The sequence below is a fragment of the Macaca nemestrina genome, chromosome 5, assembly GCF_043159975.1.
Source record: "Macaca nemestrina isolate mMacNem1 chromosome 5, mMacNem.hap1, whole genome shotgun sequence".
Taxonomy (NCBI): domain Eukaryota; kingdom Metazoa; phylum Chordata; class Mammalia; order Primates; family Cercopithecidae; genus Macaca; species Macaca nemestrina.
The window spans coordinates 152322425-152347695 of record NC_092129.1 but is presented as its reverse complement, the minus strand read 5'-3'; the positions used below and the strand labels follow the sequence as shown (position 1 = coordinate 152347695).

General features: G+C 41.8%; 1 non-coding gene and 1 pseudogene across 1 annotated transcript; one reads left to right on the top strand and one right to left on the bottom strand.

Moving 5' to 3' along the window:
- Nucleotides 1–15989: 15989 nt before the first annotated feature.
- Nucleotides 15990–16657, bottom strand: LOC139363189 (dihydrofolate reductase pseudogene; annotated as a pseudogene).
- A 1713-nt stretch (nucleotides 16658–18370) lies between these two features.
- On the top strand, nucleotides 18371–18473 carry LOC112425209 (U6 spliceosomal RNA). Its single transcript, XR_003016271.2, has one exon. It is a non-coding gene; the product is annotated as a U6 spliceosomal RNA (small nuclear RNA).
- The last annotated feature ends 6798 nt before the right edge of the window (nucleotides 18474–25271 follow it).

The window sequence follows — 25271 nt, the reverse complement described above, 5'->3', positions numbered from 1 at the left end:
ACTCTGAGTCCTGGTGGGCGCGTGAGGACTTTAGAACTGAGACCGCGGCGACGCTGATTGGCTTCTCTAGACATCCGACACCCAATGAGAGTGGGAACTGGACTTGTCAGGAGTATCCTGGAAGATACAGGTTGGGAGAAGATACAGGAAGATACAGGTTGGGAGAAGATACAGGTTGGGAGAAGAAGTGAAACTAGGGGAGTGGGGAATCCCCAACTCTGTGCCTCCCCAATGCAGACAAGGCTCTGGGAGCCTGAGACCCTAAGAGCCACGCCCAGGACCTGGGACTTCGTCCTGATCCCTCTTCTCCTACACCAAGCCTCTTTGTCACACTGTCTGCCTGAGTCCTGGACGAGGATCTGTCTGTAGAAACCAGGGAGAGACCCCCAGGCTGCGCCCAGCCCCTTCCCCTTCCCTACTCGTCCTGGAATCCCAGTCCCTGAACTGGACTCTCTGCCTCCCACTCCCTCTCCCCTTGGACCTTTGTACAGGGAAACTCACCACGGGGAACTTCATGCCAGAGAGAGCTCGCCCTGGGAATGGAGGTGTAGAGACAGGGGTTTTTTCTCGAAACCTGGTGAAGTTTTGTCTGAAGCCACCACGTAGAGATTCTCATAGAGACGAAGTGTCCTTTTTGTTTATTAATACAGTAGGTAGCACAATGTTGATAATCCCTGAATGATTAGAATTCCAATCTGTAAAAGACCTGTGTCAAAACAGCATTACAAAGCTCTTAAGTTTTACTTTCCCAGACTATGGATCTGTGGCTCTGGGTTGTTGCATTTAAAATTACCTTCATTCCTTAGCCCGGAGTTTCCCTGTGTGAGTCCAGAACATCTCCTGAATACAGAGAAGCAGGGTTTGTTACTGTCTATTGCAACCGGGAGCCTGTAGTCATCACCTCAAAGTTGCGAGTGCTCCATGCAGACCCAATGCTCTTCACCGACGCTCAAGCACTGCCTGTTTTCCTGAACTATGCACATCTAAGCAGTGTGCATATTTTATCTGGACACTTGGTATTTTTATAACTCTTTTTTTTTAAATCATAAAGAGCCAATTAGCTTTTAGGAAGTCCAACAAAATGTATTGAATACCGAATGCAAAGAACCCCCTGCTAGGCTCTTCCACTGCTTTAGAATTCTTTCCTCTGCTCCTTTTCCTCACCTCCTGCTTCTCCAGCCCTTCTCTCTGCCCTTCTCATCCCTCACACCCCACCTTCCCCTAAGTCCCCACTACCCTGTCACTCCTGAATTGTGTCACTAACACTGTCCCTCACCTCCTGCCCATGTCTGTTCTCCCCACAGTGCTCAGCGGTCCTGCTAATGTGAGCAAAGTCCTGTCATTTCTTCACTTAACAATGGTTGGATTCTCGTCTACAATTTGCTATATGTTTTCAATTCGTCTCATCTCTTTTTGTTTCTGTTCCTCCTCTACTACTTCCTTATGTGTCAAATAAACATTTTGTAGTTTATGATTTTAATTCTCCTAGTGGTTTTTGGCTATATTTCTTTACACTAATTTTTTACTGTTGTAAGAATGGAAACCCAATTCCTTGGCTTTTCACAGTGAAGTTCAGGTTATATTAAACGACACCCGGCAAAATAAAGGACACTTGTAACAGTGTAGCTTCGGGGGCAGAGCAAGATGGCCGAATAGGAACAGCACCAGTCTCCAGCTTCCAGCGGGAGCAACACAGAAGACAGGTGATTTCTGCATTATCAACTGAGGTACTGGGTTCATCTCACTGGGGAGTGCTGGACAATCGGTGCTGGTCAGCTGCTGCAGCCCGACCAGTGAGAGCTGAAGCAGGGCGAGGCATCACCTCACCTGGGAAGCACAAGGGGGAAGGGAATCCCTTTTCCTAGCCAGGGGAACAGAGACACGCAACACCTGGAAAATCGGGTAACTCCCACCCCAATACTGTGCTTTAAGCAAAGGGGCACACCAGGAGATTATATCCCACACCTGGCCGGGAGGGTCCCACGCCCACGGAGCCTTCCTCATTGCTAGCACAGCAGTCTGCGATCTAACCACAAGGCAGCAGCGAGGCTGGGGGAGGGGCGCCCGCCATTACTGAGGCTTAAGTAGGTAAACAAAGCCCTGGGAAGATCAAACTGGGTGGAGCTCACAGCAGCTCAAGAAGGCCTGCCAGTCTCTGTAGACTCCACCTCTGGGGACAGGGCACAGCTAAACAACAACAACAACAACAACAACAAAAAGCAGCAGAAACCTCTGCAGATGCAAGCAACTCTGTCTGACAGCTTTGAAGAGAGCGGTGAATCTCCCAACACGGAGGTTGAGATCTGAGAACAGACAGACTGCCTGCTCAAGTGGGTTCCTGAACCCTGAGTAGCCTAACTGGGAGACATCCTCCACTAGGGCAGACCGACACCCCACACCTCACACGGTGGAGTACACCCCTGAGAGGAAGCTTCCAAAGCAAGAATCAGACAGGTACACTCACTGTTCAGCAGTATTCTATCTTCTGCAGCCTCTGCTACTGACACCCAGGCAAACAGGGTCTGGAGTGGACCTCAAGCAATCTCCAACAGACCTACAGCTGAGAGTCCTGACTGTTAGAAGGAAAACTAACAAACAGGAAGGTCACCCACACCAAAACCCCATCAGTACGTCACCATCATCAAAGACCAGAGGCAGATAACACCACAAAGATGGGGAAAAAGCAGGGCAGAAAAGCTGGAAATTCAAAAAGTAAGAGTGCATCTCCCCCTGCAAAGGAACGCAGCTCATCGCCAGCAACGGATCAAAGCTGGACGGAGAATGACTTCGATGAGATGAGAGAAGAAGGCTTCAGTCCATCAAACTTCTCAGAGCTAAAGGAGGAATTACATACCCAGCGCAAAGAAACTAAAAAGCTTGAAAAAAGAGTGGAAGAATTGATAACCAGAATAATTAATGCAGAGAAGGCCATAAACGAACGGACAGAGATGAAAACCATGACACAAGAAATAAGTGACAAATGCACAAGCTTCAGTAACCGACTCGATCAACTGGAAGAAAGAGTATCCGCGATTGAGGATCAAATGAATGAAATGAAGCGAGAAGAGAAATCTAAAGAAAAAAGAAGAAAAAGAAATGAACAAAGCCTGCAAGAAGTATGGGATTATGTAAAAAGATCAAATCTACGTCTGATTGGGGTGCCTGAAAGTGAGGGGGAAAATGGAAGCAAGTTGGAAAATATTCTTCAGGATATCAACCAGGAGAACTTCCCCAACCTAGTAGGGCAGGCCAACATTCAAATTCAGGAAATACAGAGAACGCCACAAAGATACTCCTCGAGAAGAGCAACTCCAAGACACATAATTGCCAGATTCACCAAAGTTGAAATGAAGGAAAAAATCTTAAGGGCAGCCAGAGAGAAAGGTCGGGTTACCCACAAAGGGAAGCCCATCAGACTAACAGCAGATATCTCGGCAGAAACTCTACAAGCCAGAAGAGAGTGGGGGCCAATATTCAACATTCTTAAAGAAAATAATTTGCAACCCAGAATTTCATATCCAGCCAAACTAAGTTTCATAAGTGAAGGAGAAATAAAATCCTTTACAGATAAGCAAATGCTTAGAGATTTTGTCACCACCAGGCCTGCCTTACAAGAGACTCTGAAGGAAGCACTAAACATGGAAAGGAACAACTGGTACCAGCCATTGCAAAAACAAGCCAAAATGTAAAGACCATCGAGGCTAGGAAGAAACTGCATCAACTAACGAGCAAAATAACCAGTTAATATCATAATGGCAGGATCAAGTTCACACATAACAATATTAACCTTAAATGTAAATGGACTAAATGGTCCAATTAAAAGACACAGACTGGCAAACTGGATAAAGAATCAAGACCCATCAGTCTGCTGTATTCAGGAGACCCATCTCACATGCAGAGACATACATAGGCTCAAAATAAAGGGATGGAGGAAGATCTACCAAGCAAATGGAGAACAGAAAAAAGCAGGGGTTGCAATACTAGTCTCTGATAAAACAGACTTTAAACCATCAAAGATCAAAAGAGACAAAGAAGGCCATTACATAATGGTAAAGAGATCAATTCAACAGGAAGAGATAACTATCCTAAATATATATGCACCCAATACAGGAGCACCCAGCTTCATAAAGCAAGTCCTTAGAGACTTACAAAGAGACTTAGACTCCCATACAATAATAATGGGAGACTTCAACACCCCATTGTCAACATTAGACCGATCAACAAGACAGAAAGTTAACAAGGATATCCAGGAATTGAACTCATCTCTGCAGCAAGCAGACCTAATAGACATCTACAGAACTCTCCACCCCAAATCAACAGAATATACATTCTTCTCAGCACCACATCACACTTATTCCAAAATTGACCACGTAATTGGAAGTAAAGCACTCCTCAACAAATGTACAAGAACAGAAATTATAACAAACTGTCTCTCAGACCACAGTGCAATCAAACTAGAACTCAGGACTAAGAAACTCAATCAAAACTGCTCAACTACATGGAAACTGAATAACCTGCTCCTGAATGACTACTGGGTACATAACGAAATGAAGGTAGAAATAAAGATGTTCTTTGAAACCAATGAGAACAAAGATACAACATACCAGAATCTCTGGGACACATTTAAAGCAGTGTGTAGAGGGAAATTTATAGCACTAAATGCCCACAAGAGAAAGCTGGAAAGATCTAAAATTGACACTATAACATCACAATTAAAAGAACTAGAGAAGCAAGAGCAAACACATTCAAAAGCTAGCAGAAGGCAAGAAATAACTAAGATCAGAGCAGAACTGAAGGAGATAGAGACACAAAAAACCCTCCAAAAAATCAATGAATCCAGGAGTTGGTTTTTTGAAAAGATCAACAAAATTGATAGACCGCTAGCAAGACTAATAAAGAAGGAAAGAGAGAAGAATCAAATAGACGCAATAAAAAATGATAAAGGGGATATCACCACCGACCCCACAGAAATACAAACTACCATCAGAGAATACTATAAACACCTCTATGCAAATAAACTACAAAATCTAGAAGAAATGGATAATATCCTGGACACTTACACTCTCCCAAGACTAAACCAGGAAGAAGCTGAATCCCTGAATAGACCAATAGCAGGCTCTGAACTTGAGGCAATAATTAATAGCCTACCAACCAAAAAAAGTCCAGGACCAGATGGATTCACAGCTGAATTCTACCAGAGGTACAAGGAGGAGCTGGTACCATTCCTTCTGAAACTATTCCAATCGATAGAAAAAGAGGGAATCCTCCCTAACTCATTTTATGAGGCCAACATCATCCTGATACCAAAGCCTGGCAGAGACACAACAAAAAAAAGAGAATTTTAGACCAATATCCCTGATGAACATCGATGCAAAAATCCTCAATAAAATACTGGCAAACCGGACCCAGCAGCGCATCAAAAAGCTTATCCACCATGATCAAGTTGGTTTTATCCCTGGGATGCAAGGCTGCTTCAACATACGCAAATCAATAAATGTAATCCACCATATAAACAGAACCAAAGACAAAAACCACATGATTATCTCAATAGATGCAGAAAAGGCCTTTGACAAAATTCAACAGCCCTTCATGCTAAAAACTCTCAATAAATTCGGTATTGATGGAACATATCTCAAAATCATAAGAGCTATTTATGACAAACCCACAGCCAATATCATACTGAATGGGCAAAAACTAGAAAAATTCCCTTTGAAAACTGGCACAAGACAGGGATGCCCTCTCTCCCCACTCCTATTCAACATAGTGTTGGAAGTTCTGGCTAGGGCAATCAGGCAAGAGAAAGAAATCAAGGGTATTCAGTTAGGAAAAGAAGAAGTCAAATTGTCCCTGTTTGCAGATGACATGATTGTATATTTAGAAAACCCCATCATCTCAGCCCAAAATCTCCTTAAGCTGATAAGAAACTTCAGCAAAGTCTCAGGATACAAAATTAATGTGCAAAAATCACAAGCATTCTTATACATCAGTAACAGACAGAGAACCAAATCATGAATGAACTTCCATTCACAATTGCTTCAAAGAGAATAAAATACCTAGGAATCCAACTTACAAGGGATGTAAAGGACCTCTTCAAGGAGAACTACAAACCACTGTTCAGTGAAATAAAAGAGGACATAAACAAATGGAAGAACATACCATGCTCATGGATAGGAAGAATCAATATTGTGAAAATGGCCATACTGCCCAAGGTAATTTATAGATTCAATGCCATCCCCATCAAGCTACCAATGAGTTTCTTCACAGAATTGGAAAAAACTGCTTTAAAGTTCATATGGAACCAAAAAAGAGCCCACATCTCCAAGACAATCCTAAGTCAAAAGAACAAAGCTGGAGGCATCACGCTACCTGACTTCAAACTATACTACAAGGCTACAGTAACCAAAACAGCATGGTACTGGTACCAAAACAGAGATATAGACCAATGGAACAGAACAGAGCCTCAGAAATAATACCACACATCTACAGCCATCTGATCTTTGATAAACCTGAGAAAAACAAGAAATGGGGAAAGGATTCCCTATTTAATAAATGGTGCTGGGAAAATTGCCTAGCCATAAGTAGAAAGCTGAAACTGGATCCTTTCCTTACTCCTTATACAAAAATTAATTCAAGATGGATTGGAGACTTAAATGTTAGACCTAATACCACAAAAACCCTAGAAGAAAACCTAGGTAATACCATTCAGGACATAGGCATGGGCAAGGATTTCATGTCTAAAACACCAAAAGCAATGACAACAAAAGCCAAAATTGACAAATGGGATCTAATTAAACTAAAGAGCTTCTGCACAGCAAAAGAAACTACCATCAGAGTGAACAGGCAACCTACAGAATGGGAGAAAATTTTTGCAATCTACTCATCAGACAAAGGGCTAATATCCAGAACCTACGAAGAACTCAAACAAATTTACAAGAAAAAAAACAAACAACCCCATCAAAAAGTGGGCAAAGGATATGAACAGATATTTCTCAAAAGAGGACATTCATACAGCCAACAGACACATGAAAAAATGCTCATCATCACTAGACATCAGAGAAATGCAAATCAAAACCACAATGAGATACCATCTAACACCAGTTAGAATGGCAATCATTAAAAAGTCAAGAAACAACAGGTGCTGGAGAGGATGTGGAGAAATAGGAACACTTTTACACTGTTGGTGGGATTGTAAACTAGTTCAACCATTATGGAAAACAGTATGGCGATTCCTCAAGGATCTAGAACTAGATGTACCATATGACCCAGCCATGCCATTACTGGGTATATACCCAAAGGATTATAAATCATGCTGCTATAAAGACACATGCACACGTATGTTTATTGCAGCACTATTCACAATAGCAAAGACTTGGAATCAACCCAAATGTCCATCAGTGACAGACTGGATTAAGAAAATGTGGCACATATACACCATGGAATACTATGCAGCCATAAAAAAGGATGAGTTTGTGTCCTTTGTAGGGACATGGATGCAGCTGGAAACCATCATTCTCAGCAAACTATCGCAAGAACAGAAAACCAAACACCGCATGTTCTCACTCATAGGTGGGAACTGAACAATGAGATCACTTGGACTCGGGAAGGGGAACATCACACACCGGGGCCTATCAAGGGTGGGGGGGAGGAGGGAGAGATTGCATTGGGAGTTATACCTGATGTAAATGATGAGTTGATGGGTGCTGATGAGTTGTTGGGTGCAGCACACCAACACGGCACAAGTATACATATGTAACAAACCTGCACATTATGCACATGTACCCTAGAACTTAAAGTATAATAATAAAAAACAAAAACAAAAACAAAAAAACAGTGTAGCTTCATTTAACCTAACATTATGCTATTATTGTTTTATATATTACATCAATCTATATTATGAACTCAATGATGCAGTGTAATACTTTTTGTTTTAGACAAGCAGCCACGTCTTCAGGAAATTAAGAAAATGAGTGTGAATGTGACATGTGAATGTGACATGTGTATGTGCATCATTCCTGTTGTTAATTGTTCCTTTCTATATATCTGGGTCACCATCTAGTATCATTTCCCTTCAGCCTGAAGAATTTCCTTTAAAATTAAATGTAGTACAGGACCCCTAGGAAATGAATTTTGTGGCTTTGATGATCTAAAAATGTCTTTTTTTTTTGCCTCCCCTTCCCTCCCTCCCCCCACATTTTTTTTTTTTTTTTGCTAATTAGGGTGTTTACTTTTAATAAAATTCACCAGTTTTAGCTGTGCTTCTTGGTGAATATTGATAATTATTTATAGTCGTGTAACTACCATACTGCCCAGTAGAGAAACACCGAAAGCAGAGAACCCCCTGCCAGGCTACTCCACTGCTTTGGAGTCCTTTCCCCTGCTCCTTGTCCTCACCTCCTGCTTCCCCAGCCCTTCTCTCTGCCCTCTTCCCTCACACCCTCCTCTCCTCTTAGTTTAATCCTTGCCTCCCACCCTCACCCCTTCCCTTCACTCAACCACCGCTCTGTTTTCTGTCACTGCAATAGTGAAATTTCTAGAATTTAATGGACATGCAATCATATGATATGTAGTCCTTCGTTTGGTCTCTCCCTTAGCATAACGGTGTTTGAGATGATGCCATTCACTCATTTTTGTTGCTGAGCAGCTGCTGAGTATTGCTGGAATCCCAGTTTATTCATTGCTTTCTCTATTCTCTAGTTGATTGACAGTGGATTCCTCCAGCTAGGGTTTGTTATTAATGAAGCCACTAGAAATAACTGCTTACAAGTGTGACCTTACATTTTTATTTCTTTTGGATAAATACATATTTGTGGAATTGCTGGGTCATGTGGTAATGGATGGGTAGCTGTATAAGAAATTGGCACACTGCTTTACAAGTTGACTGCCACATTTTTTGCATTCCTACCAGCAATATCAGACATTCCTATTTTTTCCATATACTTGACAGTATTTAGACTTATCAAATGTCTTTTTAACTTTACCTATTCTAGGTGATGTGTGATGGCTTCTCATTGTGGTTTTAACTTGCACTTCTTAGATGACTAGTATTGTTTACTATCTTTTCATGTTCGTCTAAGTGACTTATTACATATATTTTATGAACTATTTTGCAAATTTAATGATTAATTCCAGAGACTTTTTCAGAATCTTCTAGTGTTTTCTACATATGCAATGAAGCTGGTGACAAAGAAAGACTTTTGTTTCTTCGTTTCCTATCTATTGATCTTTTTTCTTTTAAAATTATTTTTATTTGGTACACATGAGGTCTCACTATCAGGCTGGTTTCCAACTCCTGAACTCAAGTGATCCTCCCACCTCAGCCTCCCAAAATGCAGGGATTACAGGCATGAGCCACCATGCCCTGTCCTTCTATTGGTCTCATTTCATTTTCTTGCCATGTTGCACTGGTTAGGATGCCTGTTAGGTGTTTAAACAAGAACGATGAGAGCTCACATGTTTGTTTACAAGGAACTTAAACAAATTTACAAGACAAAAAACCCCAGCCCCATCAAAAATTGGCAAAGGATATGAATAGACACTTCTCAGAAGAAGAAACATATGAAAAAAAGCTCAATATCAATGATCATTAGAGAAAAGCAAATCAAAACCACAATGATGTACTATCTCCTGCCAGTCAGAATGGCAATTATTAAAAAGTGAAGAAACAATAGATGCTGGCAAGACTGTGGAGAAATAGGAATGCTTTTCCACTGTTGGTGGGAATGTAAAATAGTTCAACCATTGTGGAGGATGGTGTGACCATTCCTCAAAGATCTACAACCAGAAATACTATTTGACCCAGCAACCCCATTACTGGGTATACACCCAAAGGAATATGAATCATTCTACTATAAAGACACATGTACATGTATGTTTATTGAAGCACTATATTCAATAGCAAAGACATGGAACCAACCCACATGCCCATCAATGATAGTCTGGGTAAAGAAAATGTGGTAGATATACACCATGGAATACTACACAGTCATAAAAGGAATGAGTTCATGTCCTTTGCAGAAACATGGATGAAGCTGGAAGTGATCATCCTCAGCAAACTACCATGGGAACAGAAAACCTAACACCGCATTTTCTCACTCCTAAGTGGGAGTTGAACAATGAGAGCACATGGACACAGTGAGAGGAACAACACACACCAAGGCCTGTTGGGGAGTCAGGGGTGAGGGGAGGGAACGTGGAAGACAGGTGAATGGGTGCAGCAAACCACCATGGCAGACTACACATATGTAACAAACCTGCACGTTCTGCACATTTATCCTGGAACTTAAAGTAAAATAAGTTAAATAAAAAAAGAAAGTGCATGTCTTACATGTACACATATGTTTATTGAACCACTATTCACAATAGCAAAGACTTGGAGTCAACCTAAATGACCATCAATGGTAGACTGGATAAAGAAAATGTGGCACATATACACCGTAGAATACTATACAGCCATAAAAAGAATGAGATTATGTCCTTTGCAGGAACATGGATGGAGTTGGAGACCATTATTCTTAGCAAACTAATGCAGGAACAGAAAACTATATACCACATGTTCTCACTTATAAGTGGGAGCTAAATGATGAGAATACACGGGCACGTAGAAGGGAACAACACACACTGGGGTCCACTTGAGGGTGGAGGGTGGGAGGAGGGAGAGGATCAGGAAAAATAGCTAATGGGTACTAAGGCTTAATACTTGGGTGGGTACTAATGGGTATAGAAATAATCTGTACAACAAAACCCATGACACAAGTTTACCTATATAACAAACCTGCACATGTGCCCCTTAACTAAAAATAAAAGTTAAATTAAAACAAACAAACAAAGTGCATGTCTGGAAAGAGCATATGGTTGGATTCCATATTTTTTTTTAAACCAAGTCACACAATCTTTGCCCTTCATTAGAGTGTTGATTCATATAGGTTTTTGTCATTATTGATATGACAAGTTTTAGGTCTACCATGTTATTTTCCCAGTTCTGGTTTCTCTGTTCCTCTTGTCCTGACCCATGTCTTCTTATTAGAAACCATAGAAACAAAAGAAAGTAGAATAACATCTTTAAAGTGCTGGAGGACAAAAAGGTTAACTAAGAATTCTATATTCAGCATAGATGTCCTTCAAGGATAGGCAAATAAGGAGATATTTCAGGTAAAAGAAAATTAAGAGAATTTCTCGCCAGCAGATCTGTACAGTAACAACTGGTAAAGAAAATTCTTCAGACTAGAGACAAATGATACCAGGCAGAAAATGAGATTATCAGAAAAGATGAAGATGATCAAAAATGGTAAATACTGAGCTAAGTGCAAAAGGCTATCTTGCTCCCCTCATTTATTCTTACTTTATATACATAGAACTGTTTAAAGGTAAGAAAAAGTTTTTTATCGTGGGACTTACAACCTGTATAGATATATTCCATATAATATCTATACCATAAAAGATGGACATTTTGCAGAGGATAAATGGTTGCAATATTTCTATATTTATGGGTACTAGTACATTATTAACTGAAAGTAGACTGTGAAATGTTAAGAATGAGTTAAGTTCTGAAGGAAATGGCAACACTAAAAACCATTCAAAAGATCAACAAATCTTGGAGATGGTTTTTTGAAAACAAATCCCAGCCAGTCTTGAGTCTCATCATCCTACAATTTCAGAACTATTGCGAATACAAAAGTAATCACAGAACAGTCCTGCCCAGAAAGAGGAGTTATCCCTAAATATGGTGGCCCTGGGACAGTTGGCCCTTCCTGCTGGACCTCTTCCACATGGGTACTTTCTGCAGTGACTTTGTTGTCCTGCTATTCCACTCTACCCAGTGTCCTGACCCAAGAGACAAGGGGCGTCTGCTGCTGTGTCCACACTTGGAGAAGGAAACCTTGATGGTGTCTGTATATTACAAGCCAGGCATGACAGCTCACCCCTGTAATCCCAGCAGTTCAGGATGCTAAGGCCAGACGATTGCTTGAGATCAGAAGTTGGAGACCAGCTTGGACAACATTGTGACACGCTCATCTCTAAAAGATATAAAAATAAATAAACTTAGCTGGGCCTGGTGGTGGACGCTTGTATTCACAGGTATTGGGAAGGCTGAGATGGGAAGATCCCTTGAGCTTATGGGTTCAAGGCTGCAGTGAGCTATGATCGCACCACTGGTCTCCAATCCAGGCCACAGAATGAGATCTTGACTCCAAAAATTACATTGTAAACCTTTGCTCACTATGGGTTATTTTATTTATTATTTATTCAATATGTATTTTGACTTTATTTCACTGGCAGCACAATAAACCAGGACATGCAGAAACTAGAAATCACATCCATTTTCCAGTGGTAAAAAGTCCAGTCCAGGGAGGTGAGAGGGAGACAGTCCTCATTAGCGCTGAGGATTCAGGGAGAATGAGATGGGCTGGGCAGGAAGGGTTTTTGTTTGTTTGTTTGTTTTCTGTGAAGGAATGTAACTTTTTATTATGATAGAGTTGTTTTATTAAAGAAATAGATGAAGGCCGGGCGCGGTGGCTCAAGCCTGTAATCCCAGCACTTTGGGAGGCCGAGACGGGCGGATCACGAGGTCAGGAGATCGAGACCATCCTGGCTAACACGGTGAAACCCCGTCTCTACTAAAAAAATACAAAAAGCTAGCCGGGCGAGGTGGCGGGCGCCTGTAGTCCCAGCTACTCGGGAGGCTGAGGCAGGAGAATGGCGTAAACCCGGGAGGCGGAGCTTGCAGTGAGCCGAGATCGCGCCACTGCACTCCAGCCTGGGTGACAGAGCCAGACTCCGTCTCAAAAAAAAAAAAAAAAAAAAAAAAAGAAATAGATGAAAATGGTTAAGTAAAATCAAATGGCTCTAAAAGTCTTACAATGAAAGCAACAGTCCTGCCGTTTGTTCTTTCCAGAGACAAGCACTTTTCATTCTCTCAGTTTTTCCTTCTGGTCGTTGCCTTCATGGGTTTTTCCAAATTATTATTTTTTCAGTTTTTCAAATGGGTGCATATATTAATACATGTAATTTTAAAAAGCCTCTTCAGTTTATAATGCATCCTAACATTTCCCTGCCCCGTCCCTCCTAATCCTCCAGAGCAATGACTTTCAACTCTTTTAGCAATGTCTTCTGTTCTTCTCACATAACTACTTAGTCATTTCTTGATTATTTTACACATTTTAAGTGATTTCTGGAATGACAGATGAGGATTTAGCTCTTACACCATCACTATCTTCACTTTTCCTCCCTTATTGTCCCAAAGTAGTCACCAGAGTTAGGGGCTAAGCAGTCACCACATCATTATGGCTATGTATATATTGCTCATTGTTGAGAAGAACAGAGTATTATGCTCTTACTTCCTCTCCTGTACTTCCTTCTGCCCTAGAATTAATGATTGCCTAACCAGCCTTCACCGTTGTTTTTTTCACTTTTGCTTTATCTTCAATGAATTTCTTTCCAAATGCCCCAAATCTGGCAATAACCTATTATTATTTTTAAGAGAAGGGAATCTCACTATGGTGGCCAGGCTGGTCTGAAATGTTGGACTCAAGCCAACCTCTTGCTTTTAGCCTCCTGAGTAGCTGGGACTGCAGGCATGAGCCATTCTACCCAGCTAACCTATTAATATTTCTACTTTTGTTTGTTTGTTTGTTTTAAGCCAGCTCCATAGCTGGAATATTTCCTGTGTTGGATCCTATTTGCTGGATCCATGTAATTCTCTGGTTTGTCTACTTCTTCATTTTGCAGGAGTATTTTCTCCAATAGCTTCCCAAGAAAGGGTCCATGGAGGTAACCCCCGATTCTTTGCTTGTCTAAAAATGTATTATTTTACCTTCACCCTTGATTATTTGGCTGAATATAGATTTATCCGTTGAAAATAACTTTCTTTCTAGAATTCTGAAGGCATGCTTCCATTGTTTTCAGCTTTCTTTTTGAGACAGGGTCTCTTCTGTCACCCACGCTGGAGTGCAGTGGCGCAACCACAACTCACTGCAGCCGTGACCGCGCGGGCTCAGTTCATCCACCTCAGCCCCTGAGCAGATGGGACTACAGGTGGCCACCACAACTCCCAGCCAATTTTTGTATTTTTTGGAGAGATGGGGCTTCACCATGTTGCCCAAGCTGGTCTCAAGGGATCTGTCTGTCTAGGCCTCCCAAGATGCTGAGCCAATGTGTTACAGGGGTGAGCCACTGTGCCTGCCAGTTTTTCTTTTATTCTCTCTCTTCTTCCTTCATTTCTCAAAGGCATCTCAAACTCAGTGGGCCCCAAACCAAAGTCAAATTCCATCAGAATAACCTGCTACATCCAACTTTAAAATATATCTTAAATCACAGTTTCTTACTACATGCAACCTTCTGGTTCAAACTACCACGATCCCTCACTTGAACTTAGAATTGGTTTTCCTGCTTCTGTATTTTTTTAAATCATAAAATATTTCAAATAAACCATGTGTGACTTTATACTTTTTACTACCTAAAAAGAATAAAGATCTGCCAGGTGCGGTGGCTCACGCCTGTAATCCCAGCACTTTGGGAGGCTGAGGCGGGCGTATCACTTGAGGTCAGGAGTTTGAGACCAGGCCGGGCGCGGTGGCTCAAGCCTGTAATCCCAGCACTTTGGGAGGCCGAGATGGGCGGATCACGAGGTCAGGAGATCGAGACCATCCTGGCTAACACGGTGAAACCCCGTCTCTACTAAGAAATACAAAAAATAGCCGGGCGAGGTGGCAGCGCCTGTAGTCCCAGCTACTCGGGAGGCTGAGGCAGGAGAATGGCGTGAACCCGGGAGGCGGAGCTTGCAGTGAGCTGAGATCCGGCCACTGCACTCCAGCCTGGGCTACAGAGCGAGACTCCGTCTTAAAAAAAAAAAAAAAAAAGGAGTTTGAGACCAGCATGACCAACATGGTGAAACCTCATCTCCACCAAAAACACAAAATTAGCCAGGTGTCGTGGTGCACGCCTGTAGTCCCAGCTACTTGAGCGCCTGAGGCAGGAGAATCGCTTGAAGCCGGAAAGTTGGAGGTTGCAGTGAGCTGAGGTCGCGCCACTGTACTCCATCTGGGTAACAAAAACGAAACTCTGTCAAAAAAAAAAAAAAAAAGATATGAAGAGGTTATACACTTAAACATGGAATTGCTTTAAGTGTTTGCCATTCACGGTTCCCATGCATGCCAGCAGCTTCTTACTGCAAACACCTGGGACTTGCTATAGGGCAGCTGGAGTACGTTCCACCCACACACAGGACAGGGAGCTGACAACCAAGGAGTGGAGGATCAATACTCCAGCTTTCTCCCCTCTGTTTTCCTGTATCTCAGCAGTATGGAGCTTGTTATGGATGAGAACCTGCTCACTGACTTTAAACTGGTTTCCTTACCTTCTCAGTTCCATTTCTCCATACCTCAATTGATGATTTCTGGTAAGAGCTAGCAAATAAACTGTTTTCACTGAAATTTCAGTCTTGGAATCTGCTTTGGGTTCCCCAAAAGACCGAAATATATTAATTTTCTGGACTTCCAGAAAATATATCCAGTGATATATTAATCACTGGACTTCCAGGTTGCTTTCAATTTTTCACTCTTACAAACAAGGCTGCAATATATGTCTACAAACCTCTAGATATACAGGTAGGAAGATTTCGGTATTTCCCACTAGCGAAACTGCTCAGTTGGAAGGTATGTGCATCTTCATCTTAATAAATACTACTGACGTTTGAAAAGCCTGACGATGTCAAGGACTGGCCAGAGTGCCATATGCGATGGGTGTGGAATGGCAGCTCACTGTAGCAGGTGTGGGGTTTCAGTTGGGGTCTTGCAGAGGCACTTAGTTATAGCAAGAATATTTCATAAGTGGTATCTGATATATTCAAGACTAGTGCGGAATAAAAACACGTTGCTTAGAAATAATTATTCATGGATCCAAAGTCAACAAAAGTCTTTTTCTTCTCATGTAAAAATATATCATTTTTTTTCCAGAGGGAGGCGAACAACTTAAAATAAACCAGAAAACACCTTCATATTAATCATTCTTCTCATATACTTCAAATTTGAACTTCATGTCTTTCTCCTTCGGGACATCAGAGAGAACACCTGGGTATTCTGGCAGAAGTTTATATTTTTCCAAATCAATTTCTGGAAAAAACGTGTCACTTTCAAAGTCCCACATGATCCTTGTCACAAATAGTTTAATATGGCTTGGGTGATTCATGGCTTCCTTATAAACAGAATTGCCATCAACTATCCAAATCATCTCTACTTTATTTGCTAATTCTGGTTGTTCAGTAAGTTTTAAGATATCATCCAGATTTCTGGCAAGAAAATGAGCTCCTTGTGGAAGTTCCTTGAGTTCTCTGCTGAGAATTGAATTAATTCTATCCTTTAAAGATCGATTCTTCTCAGAAATGGAGAACCAGATCTTCCTACACATAACACCAGATTCTGTTTACCTTCTACTGAAGAGTCTGTGTCATTCTCTGAAAATACCTAAATTCATTCCTGAGTGGCGGCCAGGGCAGGTCCCGGTTCTTGCCAATGCCCGTGTCAGGGACACAGCGACGATGCAGTTTAGCAAACGTACCATGACAGCAGCGGTGAGCACCTCCGACCCCGCTCACTACACCAGAACGCGCGGCCCAGATTGGCCGGAAGGTTTTTACTCTGAACCTGGAGGATAAGCAATGACATCCCTGTCTCCACCTCAAAGCCCTTCCTGAGCATTCACCTCCTGGGAGCAGGAGCAGCGCAGCAGCGCCACCTGGTGGTCCATGCGCTTCCTTTTGCAGATCACTCGCAGCCCTGAGGTCCTCCTCTCCTTTCCATGCACCTGGGATTTCTTCACTGGACACCATCCTGGGTCAAGTTTCCTGTAAAGCAAAAGAAGCGCACAGGGCTTGCTCATGGAGTCCCTGCACAAAGTGGCCGTGGGGGCTGCGATGGACACTGCATGGGTATTTCCGGCAGGCTGTCATTGGTGTACTTTGAGGTGGATGTTGTTTACCCGAGTGTTCACTTTGTGAAAATCCACTGCCCACTTGTGGATTGTCCTCTTTTCTCCATCATGCTGTCCTTCCCTCAAATATACATTGCTGGTGTTTTGAAGCAATTCTATGTACACTAAGAAGAATCACTCCTACTGCATAGCCTTGGAAATGCTGAATTGAAAAATTTAGTGCAATTGTTTTTAATTCCGGGAAATAAATACACGTAAACAGGAAAATTTACAACAACAGCAGTAGGCTTGGGAGCTGACACCAGAATAGCTTTGGAAATGGCTCTCAAGCCAGGAACTAGGAATCAAACCCAAACAAGCCCATGGGAGGTGTGGGGTGTGAAATGATGCCCAGTAGTGCATGATTGAATGAGTCATGGGCAGTGGCTGATGCCTTGGATGGCCAGTCACGAACTTGGGGAAAATAGAGTTGGAAAATTGGGAGGTAGAGGAGAAAGGTACGCATAGACCTCTTGCTATAGGCCGAGTGTGTGACGATAGTGGTTGTGTGTGGATGCCTACCAGAGGGTCGTTAGGGGGCTGGGGCTGCCTGTAATCAGGTGAGTGAGATGGCTTGATGGACGATGCCACACAACCGTACAGGGCTTGCTCATGGAGTCCCTGCACAAAGTGGCCGTGGTGGCTGCGATGGACACTGCATGGGCACAGCGATTGAGTCGCCACTCAACAGGGCTGACCTGGCAGCTGCCACTGCTGAGGGCCCAGCCAACCAAAAGCAGCTGCTTTTTTTGGACGGAGAAATAAAACAGGCAATGGTAATTAAGAATAAAATAACATTATGATAGATAAAAATGCCACTAAAAATATAGTACAGGTTTAAATAATTTTGAGACTGAACAAGATTATGTCAATGGGGAGAACTTATTAGAAGTAAAGAAGTTAAAATGGTTGTAAAACTTTTTTTCCCTTCAGGCATATCCAGACTGTTTTACAGATAAGTTCTACCAAAACTTTGAAGAAGGCTACTGAATTTATACATAATATTCAAGAGAATGAGGAAACATAGTGAAAGCCAGTAAACTCATTATTGTTTATGTATAAATAACATTGATTCTAAAGCCAGCTAGGGAATACATAAGAGAAAGAAAACATGATAGGATAATCACTTCGAAGCAATTAGAGGTAAAAATACTGAGAAAAACAGTACTAGACTGTGTCCACCAGTGAGCTATAAATAAATTAAATATCCTGCCCAGGTTATTCATCCCCTGGATACAAGAATATTTAAACTTTAAATCTGTAATGCATTTTACCGCTTAATTAAAGAATAAAAGACAGAGATAATCACATTTTGTTAGATGCAGAAATTACTGCAGATGAAATTCAACACTCCATCTCACCCACAGTTCTTCACTTATCTCCACTTGTAAGAACTTGTGGTCACCACTCGCTTTGGCAGCACATATATTAAAATTGGAAAGATACAGAGAAGATTAGCATGGCCCCTGCTCAAGGATGACATGCAAATTCATGAAGCAGTCCATATTTTTAAACTCTCAGTACACTAGGTATTGAAGGAACATACCTCAAGATAATAAAAGTCATCTATGACAAACTCACAGCCAGTATCATACTGAATGGGCAAAAGCCGAAAACATTCCCTTTTAACACCAGCACAAGACAAGGCTGCCCTTTCTCACCAGTCCTCCTCAACACAGTATTGGAAGTTCTGGTCAGGGCAATCAGGTAAGAGAAAGAAAGGATATTCAAACAGGAAGAGAGGAAGTCAAATTGTCTTTGTTTGCAAATCACATGATCCTGTATCTAGAAAACCCCACTGTTTCAGCTGAAAAGCTTCTTAAGCTGATAAGCAACTTCAGTAAAGTCTCAGGATACGAAATCAATGGCAGAAGTCACAAGCATTCCTATACAACAATAGACAAGCAGAGAGTCGAATAGTGAATAAACTTCTATTCACAATTGCTACAAACAGAATAAGATGCCTAGGAATACAGATCACAAAGGAATTGAAGAATCTCTTCAAGGAGAACTACAAATTGCTGCTCAAGTAAATCAGAGAGGACACAAACAAATGGAAAAACACTCCATGCTCATGGATAGAAAGAATCAATTTTGTGAAAATGGTCATATTGCCCAAAATAATTTATAGATTCAATGCTATTCTCATTAAACTACCATTGGTATTTTTCACAGAATTAGAAGAAATGATTTTAAAATTCATATAGAACCAAAAAGAGCTTTATAGTCAAGACAATTTTAAGCAAAAAGAACAAAGCTGGAGGCATCATGCTACTTGACTTCAAACTATACTGCAAAGCTACAGTAACCAAAACAGCATGATACTGGTACAAAAACAGATGCATAGACCAATGGAATAGAATAGAGAACTCGGATATAAGGCCACACATCTACAACTATGAGACTTCAGTGACCACACACAATAAAGAATACAATCTATACAAAAATAGTTTAGAAAATGTAATTTTCACAGTTACCATTGACATTGAAAATGTCTAGTTTTCAACTTCAAAAAACATGAGTTATGCATGTATGAAAGTATGACTCATTCACAGGAAAAACAATGGAAATAAATTGTTCCTGAAGAAGAGTGGACTGACTTACTAGACAAAGACTTTGAATCAACTGTCTTAAACATAGTCAAAGAGCTAAAGGAAACCATGGACAAATAACTAAAGAAAATCAGGAGAACTACGTTTCACTAAATAGCAGAAATCAATAAATAATTGTGAAAAGGAAGCAAATGGAAATCTGGAGCTGAAATGTACAGGAAGTAAAATGGAAAGTTCACTGGAGGGCTTCAAGAGCAGATTTTAGTTTGCAGAATGAAGAATCAGTAAACTCAAACATAGGCCAATTGAAATTGCCCATTTGAGGAGCAGAAGAGAAAAAGTATGAAGAAAAATGAACAGAAGAGATCTGAGAGACAACATCAAGTATATGCATTTTGGGAGTCCCCAAAAGAGAGAAGGAAGAAGAGGGAAGAAAGAGTATTTAAAGAAATAATGACCCCAAACTTCGGAAATTTTATTAAAAACATGAATCTGGGTATCCAACACACTGAAACATTTAAAGTAGCAGCAATTCAAAGATGTCCACACTGAGAAACATTATAATGAAACTGTCAAAACACAAAGACAAACAGAGTATCTTGAAAACAACAAGAGAAGGGACTCATCGAGTACAAGGATCCTCCATGAGATTAACTACCAAATCTTCTTCAGAAACTATGGAGTTCAAAAGACATTGGCATGACAAACTTAAAGTTCAGACAGAAAAAAAACAACCTGTCTCAACTGACAGTTGCATATTTGGCAAAACTCTCTGTCAGAAATAATGGAGAAATTCAGACATGCACAGGTAAACAAAAGCTGATGGCACTTGTCTCTGGTAAACCTATTCTACAATTAATGCTAAAAGGAATGCTTCACACTGAAATAAAAGGACATTAGATAGCAACTTGAAGCCATATGAAGCAAAGAAGTACACAACTAAAAGTAACTTCATAGGTAAATAGAAAAGCAAGTATTTTTGGGGGGATGGTAATTTGTAACTCCTCTTTTGTTTTCTCTATTTAATTTAAAAGAAAATGTCCATCAACTGATGAATGGATAAACAACATGTAATCTATTCTGCAATGGAATATTATATTACCATAAAAGGAATAATGTACTCATACATGCTACAACTTGGATGAACCTTGAAAACATGTCAAATGAAAGAAGCCAGTCACAAAAGGCCATATATTGTATGATTCCATTTTAATAAAATATTCAGAAGAAGCAAATCTAGAGAGACAGAAACTGGGTTAATGGTGCCAGGGGCTGGTGGCAGGGGAGAGAGGAAGGTAACTGCTTAGCAGGTACAGAGTTTCCTTCTAGGGTGGTGAAAATGCTCTGGAACTTGATAGTGATGATGGCTGCATAACGTTGTGCACCTACTAAATGTTACTGCATTGTACACTTAAATGGTTACAATGGCAAATCTTGTGTTGATGTGTATTTTATCACAACTGAAAAGAGGCTGGCAAATATATTCCAAGTTTGCTTGGGAATCTGCCCATCTGTCTTTTCCCCTCAGGATTTCATCTCCTATTCAGAGCTCACCCTTGCTCTTCTGCAAGTAGAAAGCTTCCTTTTCAGAACACGGTCCAAGATCAGCCAGGTCCAAACCCCAAAATGACTTTCTGTCTTGGATCCAAACGCTCAGATGCAACTCTGGGGCTAACTTCAGGGGAAGTTAGGAGATTATCCAAATAAGATGATTCACTGGGAGAAAGAATGTTTGACTTTAATGTTAGGGAAGTTATGTTTGCATTTCTAAAAAGGATCCTGCTTACCAGTGAATATATGGTTTTTGTCTGTGCAGGATGGAGTTCTCAGCAGAGAAATGAAAGACAGCCCTAGGAATATGATACACCTCGTTCGTAGCTGACTGACCCACATATCTGCCACCCCCAGCTGAAGGAAACAGCTAGACTCTACTCTTCGCCTATCCTTCAGTTGTATTCCACTGGACATGGACCCTCTACAAGTGTGGACATTCCTGGATCTCAGTTGCTCTTCCTGCTGTTGAGGAGTCTCCACTGGTGCGGCTCATGCCTAGGTGGGCTCTGCAGGAGGCTGAGTGTCTCCCAATTCTCAAGGCTGACATTCAGTGAACCCAGAAAAAGCCTCAAAGTTCACAGGGGCTCACATTTTCATCTATGAAACGGAAGAATCCATCTCCCTCTTTCAGGTGTAGTGGTAATTTTATATATATATATATATACACACACACACACACGCATACATTTATACACAAACACATACACAGCAATCAGTAATCTATATATTGATGGTGTTCTTAGTGTTGCCTTTGTTGCTCAGCCGAACTCTGTAACCAAAAATTGGATCATGGATTGTGAAGGAAGAACTCATTTCTTTTCTCTGGTGGAGCACTCAGTAGGCATTTCTGCCCTTTGGGTTCAAATGAGAAAGTAGCTTTAGCTTGAGGCAGAAAGAAGATTGTGAATACTATTATTATTATTATTATTATAGAGATAAGGTCTTGATATGTTGCCCAGGCTGGAGTGCAGTGACTATTCACAGCTGTGATCATAGTGTCCTACATTCTTGAACTTCTGGTTTTTATTAATGTTCCTGCCTCAGCCTCCTGAGTAGCTGGGACTACAGGTGCATGCCACCATATCTGGCCTCATTTCATTGTTATTTTACTTCAAATATTTTATTTTAAATGTTAAAATATATGTTTTTATATTGGAAAAGTGAAACCCTATTTGATCACAGAAGACTTTAAAATGCACAGACAGAAACATCACCTAGGCCTTTCTTTAAAAAATCACTGCTATCATATTGTTGAACCTTTGTAGACTGCAGTGCAAATGGTGGTCCCTGGAGCTGTCTTGTGCAGTGGTGCTCATTTTCATTTTGTTATTTTCTATATATATATATTTATATATGCTGTCATTTTACAAAGTTGCATTCATATGTTATGGGTTATCTTGGATGTTGTTTTTTGAATGTATTATTATACAAGTAGTTTTCCATGTTATAAACTTTACATAAAGTTTATACACTTTTACAAGCTGCATCCCACTTCAGATAACATGTAACCCAACTTCTTTTGGATCCATCTGCTTTCATTTTGTCTTGTTGTAAATAATGTTTTGACAAGCATCTTTATATACAGAGATCTTCTATGTTTAGAATTTTAGAAAATTCATAGGCTACTCAGAGGATAAATATTAAGACACAGACTTTTAAACATTTTAAATTATTTTCATCACATTGTCACATTGCTTCTCTAAATCATCTTACTGACATATTCCACCACACCTTTCAGGACATGCTAGGACTCAATGATATTTATGGATCTGGAATCACAGAGGGGTGTTGGGGGTAAATGTTGAGTGGAATCACAGGGTCTTGAGGGCAACTGCCTCAAAGAAGACCATTTATTACCTTTTCGTTAGGGAAAACTGGATTAACTTCGCCAAATGTGGTTGAATGTAACTGGCAAATAATTTTCAGAGGAATTTAGGAGTTCAATGTCTTTAGTTTCATCAGGATCTACCCAGATGTCCCCATTCTGATTTTCAGGATCCCATTTATTCCCAATCAATGACTTCACTTAAATAACAGATATTCTTTGAGTTTGGGATTTGTTTTGTGTTGCAATTTAGCCACCCACAGAATGAGATTCTGTGTTTATTTTTCAGAAAGTTCAGCCCTGCAGCTACAGGAGATTAGGATTTCATTCAAAGGAAACAGAAACTTTTAGGTGACTTACGTGGCTCATGAGCTAGAATTTTGCAGCCCTGAGTTCATCTTTTTTTTCCCCATTTTGTCCAGCACAGTTGGCAAATCAGCCAATCACCTTATACTCGCTAGTTTAACAAAGTCTTCTAAGGTGTCAAATACATGGTCACCCAGATCTTATAAGTATTTGATTAGGTCTATCCAGTGGTGATATTCTGAGTATTCACACTCTCTGTACTACTGGAAATAGAGTCATTTGTGCCTTTAAATCCAAATGGATTAGAGAAACAAATCAAGAAATCCCCCCACCAAATTCAGTGAACTCATTCTTAAAATTCTGTTCCAGTGTTCCTGTGCCCCAGCAAGCTGGTCTGGGCATGGTCCGAGGCCTGGTGGGTCAAGGACAGCTGGCTCAGCTGGGGTGCACTGTGCCTTGGTGGGTCAGCAGCCCACAATGGTGCTGGGTTTATGGGCACCAAGCCCATTTGGGAGTTGCACAGTGAGTCGGGCTCCAGTGACCCCCAGGCTTCTAAGGGACACTCTCCTCCTGCTAGTGCCAAGCTAAGCTGTGGGGAGCAGCATGCCTGTTCACGCTGCCTGACAAACTGCAACCCCAGCCCCTGTCACAGACCCCCTGGCCTGTACCCTAGTGCTTTGCATGACTATGGCCATTCAGGCGCTACTTCAGATCCCCTAGGACTGGGAGCAGCCTGTCTGGGGGAGACCAGCAGGATGTCTATGGAAGGCTGCTTCATGCTACAAGGGCAGAATTAAGTCTTTGGTAGAGACTGGTTGGCAAAGTTGAAAATGTTGCCCCAGGCCCTTTTGGGGATTATTTACCAGCCCCTGGTTTGAGTGTTGTCTGGCAGAACCCCAGGCTCTGGGAGCCGATCCTCCCTCACTCAAGGCCTGCTGCAGCCTCCCGCTGAGGTCTTGAAACCAGCAGGAGCAGTTGTTCTTTGGCATCAGGGACACCGCAGGGCTGAGTTGCTCCCTGCCTGGAGGTGGTCCCATGGGGCCCGCTGTCTGGGCCAAGGAAGGTGCAGAGCTGGTGTCCTCAAAATGCATCCTGGTGGAGCCCCAGCAGCTGCAGGTGCTGACTGCCTCTCACGACGACCCTCGGGACCTGCAGCTGCAGCGACTCACCCAGCAGGAATGGTGCCACTCAGTGTGCACATGACAGATGCTCCAGCCTCAGGAGATGACAAAGACGGGGAAGACAAGGCTGAAGACACAGGTGCATAATCTCCTACTCACCTCATCTGGCACATTAGAAACCTGTCCTCGGCTCATGCACAAATCCACCTTTGGGTGGCCACAGGCTCCAGCTTACTACAAAGGCCATGTGTACTCCATGTAACCAACACACTCCAGCTTCTTCCCACCTCCAGTCATCTCACTGTATGTGACATGGTGCCAGCAGTGGGGGCCTGAGCCCTTGACCAGACTGTCTCAGCTCAAATTCCAGCTCCACTACTTACTGCTGTGTGACCTTGACCAAGTCACTTAACCTCTCTGTGCTTCACGAACTTCCATTGTAAATGTGTGTGTTCACATGTGCCAAGTACCTAAAAAGATGCCTGGCACATGGTAGCACCCACCACAGAAGTGGTAGCTGCGATTATCATCTTATTAAAACAGTGGAGATGTCACCCATCAGGGCTAGAGACAATTTGGGAAATCCTGATCTGCTTCTGGTTTCAGGTAGGGAATCCTGTAGGACCAGCAGGCACAGGATACCGCCAGTCTAGAGCAACTCAGAGCTCAGAGCACTCTGGGGTCTGAAGTTCAAGCTGCTGTGGCTCAACTGTGGCGTCAGTCATAGAGTGTGCACCCCGCCCTGTGGAGTCTCCCAGGCTCAAATTTTTCCCTCAACTCCGGAAATGCAAATCCAACTCGGACCTCACGGAGAGGTTCTGAAGGTTAAGGAAGAGACACGTGAAAAGTGCCCGGTGGACACCAGGGATGCCAGTGTGGCTGGGGGACAATGGTGAGGCACAGTGGAGGGGCAGGTGCCCCCTCCTCAGTATGTCTCCCCCAGGCCCTGTG